Here is a 16,286-nt window from a genome sequence, read left to right as displayed (position 1 = left end):
GGTAGCACATTTAATTTACTTAAACATCATCAGTAAGGTGGTACTATATGTACACAGGGCATGTCAATTAAATGCTGAAGTGGGCCGGTAGCACTGATTGCGCCAACCACTTGTTTAGCCTTTTAAACATTTCTCAGGCCTGTTATTGCAGTGTGTGTGTGTAGTTTTAAACTGACATTTCGACCTGCCAAATAAACCTTTTGCCAGGCTCAAACCTTTTTTTTTAATACATATATCACCCATAGGGTTGGCTCTAAATAGCCCATAGGGCAGGGTGCATTATATTAAACATGTTTTCTCCACTGCAAGGCCTGCCTCTCCCATAGAATAACAATATTATACCTTATTACACTTAATAAGAGAACTTTTGCTTTGAAACAGGTAGAAAGGTCATGTTTGGCCCCTATTGAATTGTAATTTATAGCACCCTTACATAGTAAAGTCAGATTTTAAGTCACAATTCTGAAAACACCACCTTTACAAAGTTACCATTTTCTTGTCCTAACCATTTGGTGCCTGCATCCTGTTTCCTGGGCCACATCACTAGGTGTAGTTGGCAGTTTGCCTCTATGTGTTCCTCCCAGACAGTATTGAGTAGGGGGACTGGGTGTTGGCAGGATGGGGACCTGATGAGAGGGGTGGAAGTGTCACTTACCACACTTGCACTTCAAAGTAGCTGCCTCAGCACACTCACAAAGAACTTCAAACAAGTCTTTTGTGACTTCAGACATCCTGGGACCAGGGCAGGGGAAGGAAGGACATTCAAGAATCAGATGTGGATGAAGTCTAGAAGTTTCTCTCGCTTCGAAGCTGGCACCAGGTATAAACATTAGACCCACAGACCATCTCTTCACTACACTACTGGACCTGTGGATACTACAGAAGAAGGAATGCCCTGCTGCTGAGCCCTGACCTCCCCACCCACACCAAAATAAAATACATGACTGGTATCCTGCTACCCTCCCTTTTGAGGAATGGCCCCACATGTACCTCTAATGTATTAAATACATATATATCTGGTGTCTTTGCACCCACTTTATAGAAACGAGAAAGATCCCTTGTACCTCACCAAGGGAATGGGATACATCTACCAAGTTAAAAAGGAATTTCCCCTGGCCGCTATATAGACATGTAGACAAAAAGTCTCCTATTGATAAATACCCACAGTGAAATTTCGTAACATACAACCCATGTAATAGACAAATCAATAAAGTACATGAAAAAACAAAAAAGTTTTACATTTTATCAAAAAATATTCATTACAATTCATATTGCAAAACCCACAAATAACAATAAAACTGACGATTAAAAATGACTCAATTGAAAATATTTTTTTGTTACATACAAGGTGTCACAATAATGAATTAAAAGAGAATTTTAGTCAGAGCACTACAAAATGCAATACAACACAACCATAAAAGAAGAAAGAAAAAAGAGAGAAAAATCTACAACAGAAAATATACTTTGTCATTTACAAGTACATATCCATTTACACAATATTGTAGCTGGGTCCCGAACCGGCCTGACTTAGGTATCTATGGATCCATCCACTGATATGGATTGTGTGAGGACTGTGTCAGCGCGTTTCAATGGATTTACTATTATAGTTCCATCTTTATCAAGACATTAAAATATAATTCTCTCCTAGTTAATGTCAGCTTCAATCCTTAGTACACCACTATCTGCCCACAGATTGGCACTTTGTTAACCGCTCCCTCAATGGGGATCCAATTGATCAGGGATCTTGATTGTTGGGGTATCTTAACAGGAGTCTGCTGAGGGTTACCCCATTATAAGATTCATTGAAACCTCTACATAAAAGGGTCCCTTACAAGGTTTATCTTTCTGTCAGAGTATAATCTCCTATTTAGGTATATCTCGATCCCCAAAAATCCCGCTGGGCCCACCGTCAATAGATCAGTGCTAATACATGGATGTTATGCTGAAAGGGACCAGCTTCAAATTACTTAGCCCTTAATAGCAACTCCGTGATATATAGATGTCCCGCAATGCGCAAAACAGATTCCACCATCAAATCTCATTTCACTGCCGGCTTGCTGTCCCTTGCACTCACCCCCAATTCCACTACCCTAGAAATTTACCATTGCGTCTCCCTTCAAATAAAGAAAAAGTTATCATCCCACCCAGCTTCAGAGAAGCACCGCACCATCACATTCCAAATATAAAAAAAATAACTGACCTCTTACCATCTACCCACACCACCATCTGTGTCTTCTCTCTCCTTTGTGACCAAATCTGATCTCCACTGAGCAGAGAGTCAGCGCTGCCCAGCTGACTTTCTGAGAACTGTCAGTGAGGTTTTAAAATCAATGTTAGCATGGATCAACAGAATTTGGCCCAGGTAACCCAGGCAAGACTGGGGATCACAGCACAAGCCAGCATTCCCCCTTATAAAATGCTCACACTACAAAACAACTTTTTGTTATCCGCTGTTGCTAGGTAATAGCAGTGAATAACCTGATTTAAAATCTGTTTTTCAAGTTATTGGCTATCTATGGCAGTCATTGGAACATTTCTTCACCAAAATCACATTGCTGAAATAAACATTGAAAAAAACGCAAAGTTGTATTAAATGTACTTTTTGACTAGCCCTCTCCAAGTAGTGAATCTTGTTAAATGTTTTTCCTTCTCAGTTATGTGTGCATCGAAAATATTGTTACGGCCATACTTCATTATACAGCGGGAACCTCTGGTGCGCAGGTGGCTGCCTTTCTTGGGTCGCATCATAGACCCTTATCTTGTACCTCAATATTTCATCTTTAGTTATACTTAAGAATCCCTGAATTGGATAATCATCCTAAAATATATTTTACAAATATGGGTGATGCAGCATATATTTAGTTTCACCCTGCAAAATGTCTCCACCAATGGACATTTAGAGACACACTGTCTTTCTTTCTAAAAAATATACTTATCTGCCTTTAAAAAGTCCCAAGCATGGACAAAATACATGTTGACTGATTTGATTTAAGCATGTATATAACAGAAATAAATAATAATTTTTAAACAATATTAATTCACTGTTGCATATAATTTCTGATTGCACTTGTGTACAAATATATTTAACATTTGCGAAGTATATATGAAAAACTGCACTGGATACCTAATAGTGTACATGTGGATTTCTCTGCTTACAATGAATACATTTAACATTGGAATACGTTTGTTTACTGGGGTGATATTATAAAAATGGTTGGTTTCCAACCATTTCAGCCGACAACACTGATAGCAAGGAGTCAAATGGCTAAAGAATACTTCAAGGACATAGTAAAAGAATAAAAAAATAATGTCAACATGCATTATATTTCAGTTAATTACTTGTTGTTGATGTGCAACAATAACAGCACCAATGCTACCTTTGTAACAGTTCACTAAGTTAATGGTAACTCTATTTCTGTTTTATCATGAAATAGGAGTATTACTTAATAAGGAATAGTTCTCAACATCATTGCAAAACAGGAAGCAATGAATGGGAATTGTAAGACCTTGAAATGTTAGGTTGGCTGGATGAATGTCCAAGAAATATAGTCACTGACCTGGTAGGTCAAACCAAAGGTTTCAATAATTCAATCCTGAGCTCAACCCCTGGTAGCTAAGGCACAGAACAGAAAGACTTAACTTAGAGAAAATGTGCAAATCATTTAGAAGTACCAACACAGTTAAAAGATATTTACACAGCACAATACAAAATCTCATTCCAATTTAGAAAAATAGAGAAACATTTAATAAGCAAAATGACACCAAATGACACAAATCCAATAAGTTAACCAGATATATGAATTTTTAAAGATTTAAGTGGCAAAAGTTCCTAGAAAGGTAAATGAGAATATGGAGCTCTGGAGAAACGTTTTCCAAAGTTTAAAAACTTTCCTCTGGTGTCCAAGGAGCCCCAGGACATCATGGAGGGTAGATAGAGATGCTCATGGTGTCAGACATAGGCCAACAGCAGAGTCCAGCCTAGGTGCAGCTGATGCGGGTCAGCAGGGCACATCAGTAAATCGGCCTCTTGCAGCTTGCACCACAGGAGGTGGTAGACAACTGATCCTCGGAGTCATTTCATTGTCCTAGGTACACGTGGAAGCCGATCCAGCCCTTCCGATCCCTTCACAGGTCGCCAATAGCAGGTGCAGTCCTCCTTCTCTTCCTGTTCCTGCAAGTATTCTGAGGTGGTGCCTTGGGGTACCACATTTATACTTGGCACTAGCTTGTGTGCGGGGACACCCAGCTCTCTCTAACAAATGGACTAAATGTTTTTACATTTTGCAACAGTTACTGTTTACCCTATTGCAAACAGTCCCACATGGCACCTTATTACCAAAATACAAGATGTAGAAACCCTTTCCCCCTTGTGCTGAGCCTGTGTGTTCACCCAGAGGTGTGGTCAGGGTAATGAACAGTCCCCTCTTCTGTAATCCCCCCAAAAAACAGTTCTTGGGTAATTTTGCTCCCACTGGGTTTGCTGCCAGTCTAACTAAGGGAACAAAGGCTGGGCTATTCCAGGCATCACTTAACATTTGCTTGTGACAAGACAGACCCCTATAAAGTTAATTAAGTTCCTGGGCCCACCCCAAGTAGTCTTTCTGCCAACGGAAGAAAACACCTCCCCACAGGTGACCATTTTCCCTGCACTGGGTACAGTTCTCACTCCTCATTAGTGGGAAGCATGTGATGTACTGCTTCTGGACAGCTAATGTAAAAGAGCTTTCAAGAACTTGAGACAGAGAAAAAGTAACATTCTAAAAGTTAATTTTCCTAAATATTTTTAAAAAATCCAACTGGGCAATTGAATTTGGGTCTTTAATTAGGCCTGGGTGAAATTTATATTACAGCTTTGGAGCGTAATTATTTGTCTTTCACAGTATAATTTTATATTGAATGCCCCATTCATGATAAGAGTTAACCTCAAAAGCACAGGAACAACAAAACGGGAGCATCTGTTTTCTGTGTTGCTTTTGTTTGATTGTGTCCTCGTACAAAATTGACTTGAGGACGCATTTTGCACTAAAACATAGCACATAGTAACATATTTGCACTATCACTCATGTGTGCAAAATGTTGCTGAAATTTCATGTCATTATGCAAACACAACTTTGTGAATTTTATGCCCTAACCCAAGATACATAATTAATATTTAAATCTTTACTCAAGTTTTCCCATAGCACAGCCAGGGTTATCAAAAGATGGAAATAGCTCCTTCGGACATTGTCACTGTATGGACATGGTTACATTAAATTTCTATATGCTCCATTTTTAAATACTAGCTACCCTACCTCGTGAGTTACAAGGCACACATATGGATGACTTATTAATATTCAAAAGGAAGTGTTTTCCCTTGTCAAAAAGGTTATTGTGACAGGTCGGGCTGCAGGATTAAATTGCCGCATTCAGGCAACAATGGTAAACTTGAAGCCATGTTTTCCTTTTCATACCAGTGGATGGCACAATAAGCATTGCAGTCCACAGGTGACATTTAACTTTTCATGCCATTTGTGTATTTCTGCACCATGTAATATGGATTTATAGGAAAATTAAGTATGCCAATCAGGGTTTAGCCAATGTTGACATGTTTATGGGGTCAGAACACACACACTGGGTACTGGACATCAGTGCTCCAGTGTGCAGAGTCTAACATCTGCAATAAAATTGAGCACACAAAATTGAGCACACAATGAGGGTAACCACACAAAAGGGTGCATTTTCTCACAGAGATGTATTTACTCTATTAAAAGCCCTTTAAAGTGTATTGCAGGTCTGGAAATAGGCAATCTAGAAATGGATACATATAAGAAAACAATGTCAATTATTCATAATACAATAAGATTGTAAATGCTCAAAAGATTTTATAATGAAATGAAAACATCAATGGCAAAGCCAAGAGGGCAGGTTTTAAGGTGTTCATGCACGCAAACACCAAAATTTACAAGTGCACAAAGACTACTTTTGCCAAGTCACTGTATACTCTGCGGCATGGCGACACAAGTACAATTGATATTAAACTGAGAAGAGACACAGAAGTGTCAGAAAAACATGAGACAGATTCTGATGATATTTCCCCAATTTCGTCCTTGTGAAGCTGTGAGGGTAGGCAAGGGAAAACATAGCTAGAGCATCATCACCAGTTTCTCATCAAGCATAACATAGGTAAGGAAATGGGGGGAGAAAGAAGACAAAACCTGGTTGTGGCACTTCATCAACTAGATTGAAAATGAAAGGTAGTTCTTAGGTATTGATGTAACAGCTCACAGTAGAAAGCTAGTGTTGGAGTTTGTGAGGAAACAGACTACTTGGGTATCTGGCTGATCAAAGCAGTCACAGCACTGATCACAAACAGTGAACAGACGTAACCCTAGGCTCTAGATAATGGGCAGTTGACAAAACCAAGACATTACCAGGAGTCCCTCTCGGAGTCCGAAAGCACAGGAGAGGGCAACCTGTTCAGCAAAGTAGAATCAACAGATGCCTTGGCAAAATAGAGAGAGGGTCACAAGATCTACAGATAGGAAACATGAATAGTGAAGACAAAAACCCCCCACAAAGGAGCAAAAACACAACGCCAATTTTGGTGGGAACAGAGAGGATGGGGAAACTTATAACATAGCAAGTTATGAGACACAGATTGTTTCTCACTGTCACTACGTAAGGTCACCTGAAAGAACCCACCTCATCATGCTGACTGGGAAAGCATTCCTGAATGGTACTTTGACTCAGATTGCATTGCAGTTCCCTTTTTCTTAGCCCCAGTCTCCAGTGGCCCATCTTCAACCGCTTCCAACCCAGCCAGGTATTGCCTTGCCGCTTCTGTTCTATGTTTTTCTATCTAAGGAGAGGTTTTCTTTCTTTGTACTGGCATGGCTAGTCGCAGGCACTCTGACTAATTGTCTTCCAACAAGAAGGCTAAAAAATAGATTGGTTGCACAGGGATGAGAGTCACATATTCTATACTTAATTTTGCATGACTGTGTTTACCTGCCATATCACATTAAAGCCACCCATAGGTTCCGACAATGTTTGTTAAATTTTTTTCAGTGAGGTGACCTAAGTGCAAAAAATGTTGTCCAGGCACCAGTCCCGTTCTTGATGTGCTGCAGAACTCAAGCTGTACTTCAATGATGAAGCCAAAACGTGCAGAAACCAACCTTGGTTTGCATGTCTCTCTGTTCAGAGGGATTTATCTTTGATAGCAGTGTTAGTGGACTGTTCTTTTTAAGCAAGGCTAAGACTGATTTCTATGTGTTTCATATGTGCCTCTTGTGGCATAATAAGAAAAAACACAAATGGACTGGAATGGGGTCTAAAGTAATGAACAGAGTCTGCGATTAATTCAAGATTTCCACTCATCATTCATTTCTTGTTTTTCTTTGTCACCGAGGGGACTTACAGGCACATGTATCAACCATTTCTGCAATTGCAAAGAGTGCGATTCGCATAAATCTTCTGTTTGCACCAGCAAAAAGGGCTTCTGAGATGCATCAACCTGTCAGCCTCTCACAATTTAAGAAATCACAAATTATTGAGATTTCCTAAATTGCGATTGCATTTTACGCAATTGGAAATTGCGATTAATTTCATGCAATGCATGATGGAATCGCAAATTGCGATTTTGCTAATAGGAGGCACAAATTACCATCAACTTGTACTTGATGGCAATTTGCAAAAAGTTTGAAAAATGCACTAAAGTGCATTTTTCAAAGTTGTAGGTTACACACACACATGCCCTTGGGGCATGTGTGTGCGCAACATGCGCGCACAGATCAATTTCAGGGGTGGAACAGGGTGTCCTTTTGACACCCCTGCCCGTCTGAAATTGTATGAGCAATTTGCGAGTACCTATTGGTGTGCACAAATTGCGTATGCAATCTCCCATTCATTCCTATGGGCTGAATAGGAAGGCATTCCTTAATTGCGACTAGCAATTTGCAAGTCGCAATTAAGGAATGTTTGGGAATCCCTTATTTTATAGCGATTCCTACATGCATAGGCTTTTGCAATTCCTTAATTGCGATTCCTTAATAATTGCAATTAAGGAATCGCAGAAGCCAACATTAATGCATGTGCCTGTTAGTGCTTTCCCTGCCTTACTGGCAGCTGTTGTTGGTGTTCATTGTCCTGGATTGCAGCTTTGTAGCCTGTTGTCATCATTTCTATGGTCTCTGCTGTTCCAACACCTGTGATTATTGCTGTTTGAAAGCTGTTGTTGCTTCCGTGAACACAGCTGTGTTGGGAGATGTTGTTGCACTTGGCGTGTATGGCATGCTTACTGCCATGGCTGCGGTGCTGCCTCAGGTGTTGTGTCTGTTGTTGTACAATTTGTGGGGACATTGTGGTCTTTTCTGCGGTTGCAGTCACTGCAATTGCGTCTTTTGTGGTGGTAGCTGTGGTAACTGGCATGGTCCCTATTTTGATTAAAGCTGTGGTGAAAGCGTTCTCACTCCTGCTGTGGGTGCAGTGATTTCAATGTCTGTTGAAGCTCTTGCTGCATTCGTAGTGATTGTGGCTACAACTGTTGTGACTTCTGTTTTGATTCCTGTTATTGCAGCTGTGGAATCTGCTGGGAGAGTTATTTTGGCTGCTATTGTTTCTGCTGCGGTGGCAGCACATGGTTGATATTGTTCCTGCTGAAGCTGCGGTTACTACTTCTGTTCTTGTTGTTTTTTTTTTTTGTCCTCATACGCCAAAAAGGATATTCTCAGAGTAAGAGGTTTGGCCACCCACTAAGCAGCGGAAAGGCCCCACCTTAAACCCTGAAGATCTTGATGGATGCTCTTTCTGCAGATACCCACCGGGTACCAGACGGTACAAAGGAGAATAAATTCAATTCAGTTATTCTATTTTACCAGGCCCTTGAACTGATCTTAGGGTAACTCATTCTGCAAAAAGGCATAATCATTGGACAAGATCATTTACATCCTATCTAACCATTCGATACAGGGGATCCAAAAATGCTTCCTTCTCTTGCATCCTATCTTATCTAACTTAAGTGTGTGTTTGATTGCCCTAATCCAATCTAGGTATGAAGGTGCAGTATCCTTAACCCAAAGTTTGCATATCTCTCTGCGTGCCAAAATAATTAGATATAGGGATAACTTATTTATATCTTGAGGGAGTTCCTCGTAATTCGAAAGAATTCCAAAAAAACAAGTGATATACTAACCTGTATATCAAAATTAAACAGCTTCTGTTCTTGTTGTGTCCTGACTTGGCAGTAGGTGTAGGAACGGTTCTGGTATCTGCTGTGGTTGCTGTGGTTGCAGCTGTGTCACAGCTATAGATACTGTAGTCTTGCAGTTGATGTTGCTTTTGTTGCCGTCATTGTTGCTGCTGGTTTGGGGGCAGTTGTAATGAATGCTGTAGCTGAGTTTGTGTCAGGTGTGGTGGCTGTTATGGTGGCATCCATGCTTGTGATTGTTATTTTGGCAGCTGTTTTTACTGATGTTCCTGTTGTTGCTACTGCTTAGGTCACTTCTGTTGTCCTAGCCTTACTGACAACAGTTGTTCCTATTGCTGTTCCTGCCATGCTGATGCTTGCTCTTTTGGTCCTTGCTGTGCTCCCTTCTGTTAAAAAAGCTTTGGTTACTTTTTATGGGCATGGGTGTTGCTGCACAGTCCCTGGTATGCTGTTGTGAAAACAGTTGTGGATGTTGTTGTCTCTTTTGTGCTGAGAGATGTTTTCACTTCAGTAGTTGTAGCTTTAGTCTTTGCAGTTTTTCCTATTGTGGTGGCAGATTTGGCTGCTGGTGTGAACCTTGCTGAGGTAACATATGTGTGTTGCTGCTGTAGATAGGTGTTGTCACTGCCCGGGCACAATGCTCCTGTTTGTATACTCTTTTTTAATGACATAAACTCACGCAGAAAGCTAAAGATGTTGCTACCCTGTTCTGATGAAGAACCCAGGATGGCAATCAATGTGGTAAAAACAAATCTAATTGGGCTTTTAGTAGGGGAGCATAGAGTGTGGCAGATATGAAGTTAAAAGCCACTCCCGGTATTTCTCAATGGTGGTAAATAGGCAATAATATTTTGGTCTTGATACATAAAAGTATTTGTTTTTAAGGAGGTGTGTCACATTCCCTACTTCAATTGTGACTTACTCCTGAATCTACATGATGAAGACGCGTTTGATTCTTTAAAAATACCTAAATACATCACCCCTTATGTATCTATGTATTGCACAGGAAGATTCCCTCTCATTAATGTTTTTGTAATAATTCGGTTTTGATATAAATGTGTATGGAGTTGACTGTGAATTGCAGGCATTTCAATATTTTAGTTCCTTCTTGAACATTTGAGTTAATTTATTATACCAATTATGTTATTGTGCAGATGCCAAAATGCTTTAAACGTATATTATTTGTATTGGAGTTCAATGTTGCAGAGAACTGATAAAAACAAAACCCTACAAGCAGTGAAAAAGTAAATTGAAGATTCAGTCAACATAACTGTGAAATGTAAGCAGTCAACCATATAACATTTATACGTTCGGCTAAAATAGAGAGGTCTTTGTCCATTAGTATTTAATTTTCAAAGGTCTTCCAGAAAGATGCACCATAGTAATGGACTTTTCATTAAAAAAAAAAACTTGATGCACATTTAAACATGTTATCAAATCGGTAAGTTAATTTCATTCTTGCAATGTATGCAGAAAGCCCTCACACAAATATGGGTCTACAATATTATCCAATAAATATATATTAAAACTGGTGTTATCTGATTAATATGACCGGAATTACTAATCTCACACAATATTGTATGATCTCTGGCCATTTACTAAATATAGACTACTTGTTGAAGTACTTGAAATGGAAGGTAGTTTTCATCTATTAGTCGAGCCTGTTTTTGAAATTTAACAAGCCTTCTGCTCTGGACAATAAAGGCATCGAACATGTAAATCGTGGAATTGTTTAGTGGTAAGATTGAGAGTGTCAATTGGTCTACAGCGCTGAATAAACTGACAAAAAACGAACACATTTGGTGATACTGGTCAGGCGATGTTCTGTAATTTTGAAGAATAACAATCAATTGGTGAAGTGTTTACTGCAAATATTAGTAAGAGGAAGAAACATGGGACCTGGTATTATAATAAATATGGTCCACGTTAGACAAGCCCTGAAAAGGCCCCTGTGATCTGATGACCCCATGGGTAAGGGACTGACGGAAATACAATTAAAAGAGTACCAAATGTGATAAACAACATATTTAATGAAGAGAGAGATGTCAACGTTTGTGCTAGGGAAGCAATGGTTAGGGTACTGAAGTCAAATGACTCCAAGTAGTTATGGATGATGGTTAAGCAAGAGAGCACACAGATTGAGGCAATAACTACGTTCCATATACAACAAAGCGTCACCGGGATGAGTATTTGCAAACTTTATTTGGTCACTCTCAATCTTTGATTTACTCTAAGAATTCAATCAGCTCTCTCAATGTTGAAGGTATTAATTTCAATGTATTTGATATTGTCGCTGTTATAACCAACGTATGACGGTCTAAATCCATATGCCCTAATATGATAACCTATACACATGGACACTGCAGTGTGGCTGAAGCTTTTGTTGCCAAATTTTAAGTTAATCTCCATACAATCTGAACTCTTAGACTGCTGGAGATGTTCCTTGATTACTTCAATTCAAAAGAAAGGAGGTGAAAGTGCAAATTCATTATTTTATTGTTTGGTGGTGCTATTAGATGTGAGGTGAAAGATATGTGTGCACATTCTATTGCTGCAAGTGAAGGCTGGGTAGAAAACCTAGGACTAGTATCAGAGATAAAACAGGGTTTTCACCAGGACAGTTCAGGTCACACCATATTTTCACAAAATAAACTCTATTATGCAAAGGTTTGTTGAGGCAAACACACTATGAGTCTGCTTTATTGGCTGGTGGCAACTATGGTTTAAGCTTAAAGCCAAGGGTATACCAAACAGCCTTTTAAAGATGCATACTACCACCACCAGGCGTGCAACACCCATTGGGCTCACCGGGCTTCAGCCCCCCCCGTCGTGTGCGTCAGCCCGGGCTGACACAGCTTCGCGGGCTGGCGAGCATGTAATTGCAGCCGCACCCGAGTACTTAACAGGTCTTTAAAAGACCATTTAGTTGTAAATGAGGCTTTTGTTGTGTGGTCACACCTTCTCACAGCCACTTTGTCCGTGGTTGGAAGAATTAGCCCCCCGAAATATTTTCAGCACCCCCCCCGAAATTTGGCTCTAGTTGCCCGCCTGACCACCACTGCTGCTTTGCGTTTTTATTTAGGATCTCCCTGCCTCTCTTCAAGTACCCAATGCGAATCCGCCTTGAATTGATAAATGTCCAGTTCATATATTAGTTCATGCAGAAGATTTGGTAGCTCTAGATAAAACTGCTCTAGTTCTTCAAAGGCAATTGTTTTCCCTTGAAGCCTATTGTATAAAGAACAGGATAGCTGTTAACTTAAAAAAGGCATCCAGATCAGGGGTAAAAAAATCATAACTTAACTGCCCATCAAAAGTGAACAACTCGAGGTTGTTAAATCCTCTAAATATCAGAGAGTGATATTTAAGAAGAACCCGAGTTTCTGAGAGCAGGGAAACATCATTTATCACACCTTCCGGACCCACGCAATACCATTACCATGCAAATGCCTACACCCAGCATGCATTTACCACGCATGCCTTTACCCCATAGATGTCTTTCTCATGCATGCATTTACTACGCATGCCTTCACCTCGTAGATGCCTTTACCATGCATGCATTTACTATGCATGCCTTTACCCCGTAGATGCATTTACCATGCATGCATTTACTACGCATGCCTTCACCCCGTAGATGCCTTTACCATGCATGCATTTACTATGCATGCCTTTACCCCGTAGATGCATTTACCATGCATGCATTTACTATGCATGCCTTCACCCCGTAGATGTCTTTACCGTGCATGCATTTACTATGCATGCCTTCACCCCGTAGATGCCTTTACCATGCATGCATTTACTATGCATGCCTTCACCCCGTAGATGCCTTTACCATGCATGCATTTACTATGCATGCCTTTACCCCGTAGATGCCTTTACCATGCATGCATTTACTACGCATGCCTTCACCCCGTAGATGTCTTTACCGTGCATGCATTTACTATGCATGCCTTCACCCCGTAGATGCCTTTACCATGCATGCATTTACTATGCATGCCTTCACCCCGTAGATGCCTTTACCATGCATGCATTTACTATGCATGCCTTTACCCCGTAGATGCATTTACCATGCATGCATTTACTACGCATGCCTTCACCCCGTAGATGCCTTTACCATGCATGCATTTACTATGCATGCCTTTACCCCGTAGATGCATTTACCATGCATGCATTTACTATGCATGCCTTCACCCCGTAGATGTCTTTACCGTGCATGCATTTACTATGCATGCCTTCACCCCGTAGATGCCTTTACCATGCATGCATTTACTATGCATGCCTTCACCCCGTAGATGCCTTTACCATGCATGCATTTACTATGCATGCCTTTACCCCGTAGATGCCTTTACCATGCATGCATTTACTACGCATGCCTTCACCCCGTAGATGCCTTTACCATACATGCATTTACTATGCATGCCTTCACCCCGTAGATGCCTTTACCATGCATGCATTTACTATGCATGCCTTTACCCCGTAGATGCCTTTACCATGCATGCATTTACTATGCATGCCTTTACCCGTAGATGCCTTTACCATGCATGCATTTACTATGCATGCCTTTACCCCGTAGATGCCTTTACCATGGATGCATTTACCACGCATGCCTTTACCCCGTAGATGCCTTTACCATGCATGCATTTACCACGCATGCCTTTACCCCGTAGATGCCTTTACCATGCATGCATTTACCACGCATGCCTTTACCCCGTAGATGCCTTTACCATGCATGCATTTACAAGAATATATCAAAGGATATCTTAAACCAGTGTTGGGGAGGCTGGCCTGTGGATGATGAGCTCTGAATTTATACATTGGCTCTACAAACAGTGAAAGTTGCACTTGAAGTGGCTCTATTTTTCAATGCAGTTACCATACAGACTACGTAATTCTTTTCAAACTAGAATAGCGTATTGTAATGTGTTTTATCAGGCTAATGAGACTTCGTAATTCGTTTCAAATTAGAATTCTATTATGAATGCTCTATTTTATTGTATTTTAACACGCTAATTAATTTAATGTGGACAAAGAAGTATAATAAATATTAGTTTTGCTACTCAAAATTCATTAAACACAGCTTTTATGTTTGCTAGGGTAATTCTTTCGAAGTCCAACTAGAATTGCTTCGCTATAATCCAAATTAGATAGTACAGTGACCTGAACTGCACTGTTATAACCACCAGAAGGATTTAACTGTTGTGTTTCCTCAAGAGATGAAGTTGATAATTTGTCCCTTTCACCAGGAGGCCCACTGTGACAGCTGCCGCCAATCAAACCTATTTACAAAAAGGGGGTGGTGATGGACAGAGTCTCTGAATTAAGCAGAGTACTCTCACCCAGTCAAGAGATCAGGGCTAGATCCAACACCAATCAAACCTGGCAGTGTAGCACGTGGACGGTGGGAGTGACTGGGAAATAAAAAATAAATTATAATTAAAAATCACTTATCTGCCACTTCTGCTGCAGCCTCGTTGCTCCTGCAACTCTCCTCCTCCGGATGTGGATTGGCCTGAAAGCACAGACTCCCCACCCAATCCAAACAGAGCAGCACTAAAATTGGTCTGAGTGGCCCCGTTTGCCTCTCAGACAGTGCATTAGGGCCAGTGGCATTTCCCCAGCAAGGCTGTGCAACACAGTTGGGTTGGAAAAACATAAGTGGACAGCCGGCCAAACAGACATGCGCACTTACAAGTGCCCACCACTCCTGTCTTTCCTGGCCTGGCCTGCCCCTCCCACTCCCACATAAGCTGTGCTGGGATAAATAAAACAATAATACCAATGTTTCATTATCATTATATTTATCATCTGCTGGCAGTGGGGCGACACTCCTCCGCCATTAAAGGGGAGCTGCCCCTAGATGCCCAATGATATTAATACAATATTGTACTTTAGAAACTGTGATATTCAGCTTTGTATAATCCAGGTATTAGTGCACGTTATTCCCATGCACTGGGACAAGATCACTCAATGCATGTGCAAATCACAGCCAGAGATACATCAAACAGGATATAATAGATGAATAAAAGAATACCACAAGCTTAAACAGGTGAGTTGATATGCTCCTCAAAACCCTCCATTTGTTGCGGACCCCTGCTATCTCACATTGTTCTAACTTACTCATTCTTCCCAGCCCCGACCTCTCCTACCACTCCCAATCAACCGGATGTGGTTTCCAATTTTTGCTGTTGCTATAACAAGTTGAAAACTGCCATTCATGGCCACGGTAAAGGTTATAGATGGCTAATTGATTATAAATATCTGTTTCTACATGCAATAGAGCAAGTGATTTCTGAGAGTAGATGGAAAGAGTACACAGAACCCCCAAAACAAATCACATCACGTCATGCACCTATATGTACTTCTAAAGTCTGAACCTATGTAAAGATCAGCAGCGTTCGGCATAATTATTAGTAAACAAACTATTGGACAAAGAGATCACTCGCGCCTTTCAGATGTGAGGTTCCAGCCAGTACTACTGATAGATACATGGTGAGCTTGAAGGGGTGGGTACACCTTCTAGTGGGAGGAAAGTGACTAAAGCTCTGTGAAAATCATAGGTACTGTTTCAGCACACTAGGGGGCTTCTTAATTAGTAGCCGCATTGCAAGTCCAAAAGACATATTGAAAGGTCATTACAAAAGAGTCTGAAATAGAAATATTCCTAACAAGCAGCTGCCTATTTATTTTGCAATTTTTGTCAGTTTGAAAAGAAGTCAACGAAATTTGGTGTGGCATTTCTTCAGAAACTCACTGACAGCTCTTTGACGTAAGAGATGATACTGAAAACAGGCTTACAACATACACTTTTAAAAACATTTTACTAACTATAAAAAAGTAGCAGATGATGTTATATATAACTGAAATACTTTCAGAAAATAGGCTTTTTGACAATGCATCTCTTTCAGCATGAAGAGGAGCGCAAGAGAAACAGAGTAAATGCAGATCCACATGAATGAAAAAAATGGGGGGAGTATCAAATAATAGGTTGTAAAATAAGGGCAAACTCGGCTGACAATGGACATTATTTAGGGGGTGTCAGGGGTCACAGCTGCGACCCCTTGCCTGTCCCTTGAGACCCCTAGCACTGTGATTGCATTCC

General features: G+C 40.5%; 1 protein-coding gene across 1 annotated transcript in view; it reads left to right on the top strand.

Annotated features, from left to right (window-relative positions):
- PCSK1 (proprotein convertase subtilisin/kexin type 1) overlaps positions 1-16,286 on the top strand; it is a 246,062-nt gene that overhangs the window by 8,035 nt on the left and 221,741 nt on the right. The gene's annotated exons all lie outside the window — the stretch shown is intronic.

Source organism: Lissotriton helveticus, chromosome 2_1 (genome assembly GCF_964261635.1).
Source record: "Lissotriton helveticus chromosome 2_1, aLisHel1.1, whole genome shotgun sequence".
Taxonomy (NCBI): Eukaryota; Metazoa; Chordata; class Amphibia; order Caudata; family Salamandridae; genus Lissotriton; species Lissotriton helveticus.
Note: the sequence above shows the minus strand (reverse complement) of the source record. Positions and strands in the feature narration are given on the sequence as shown.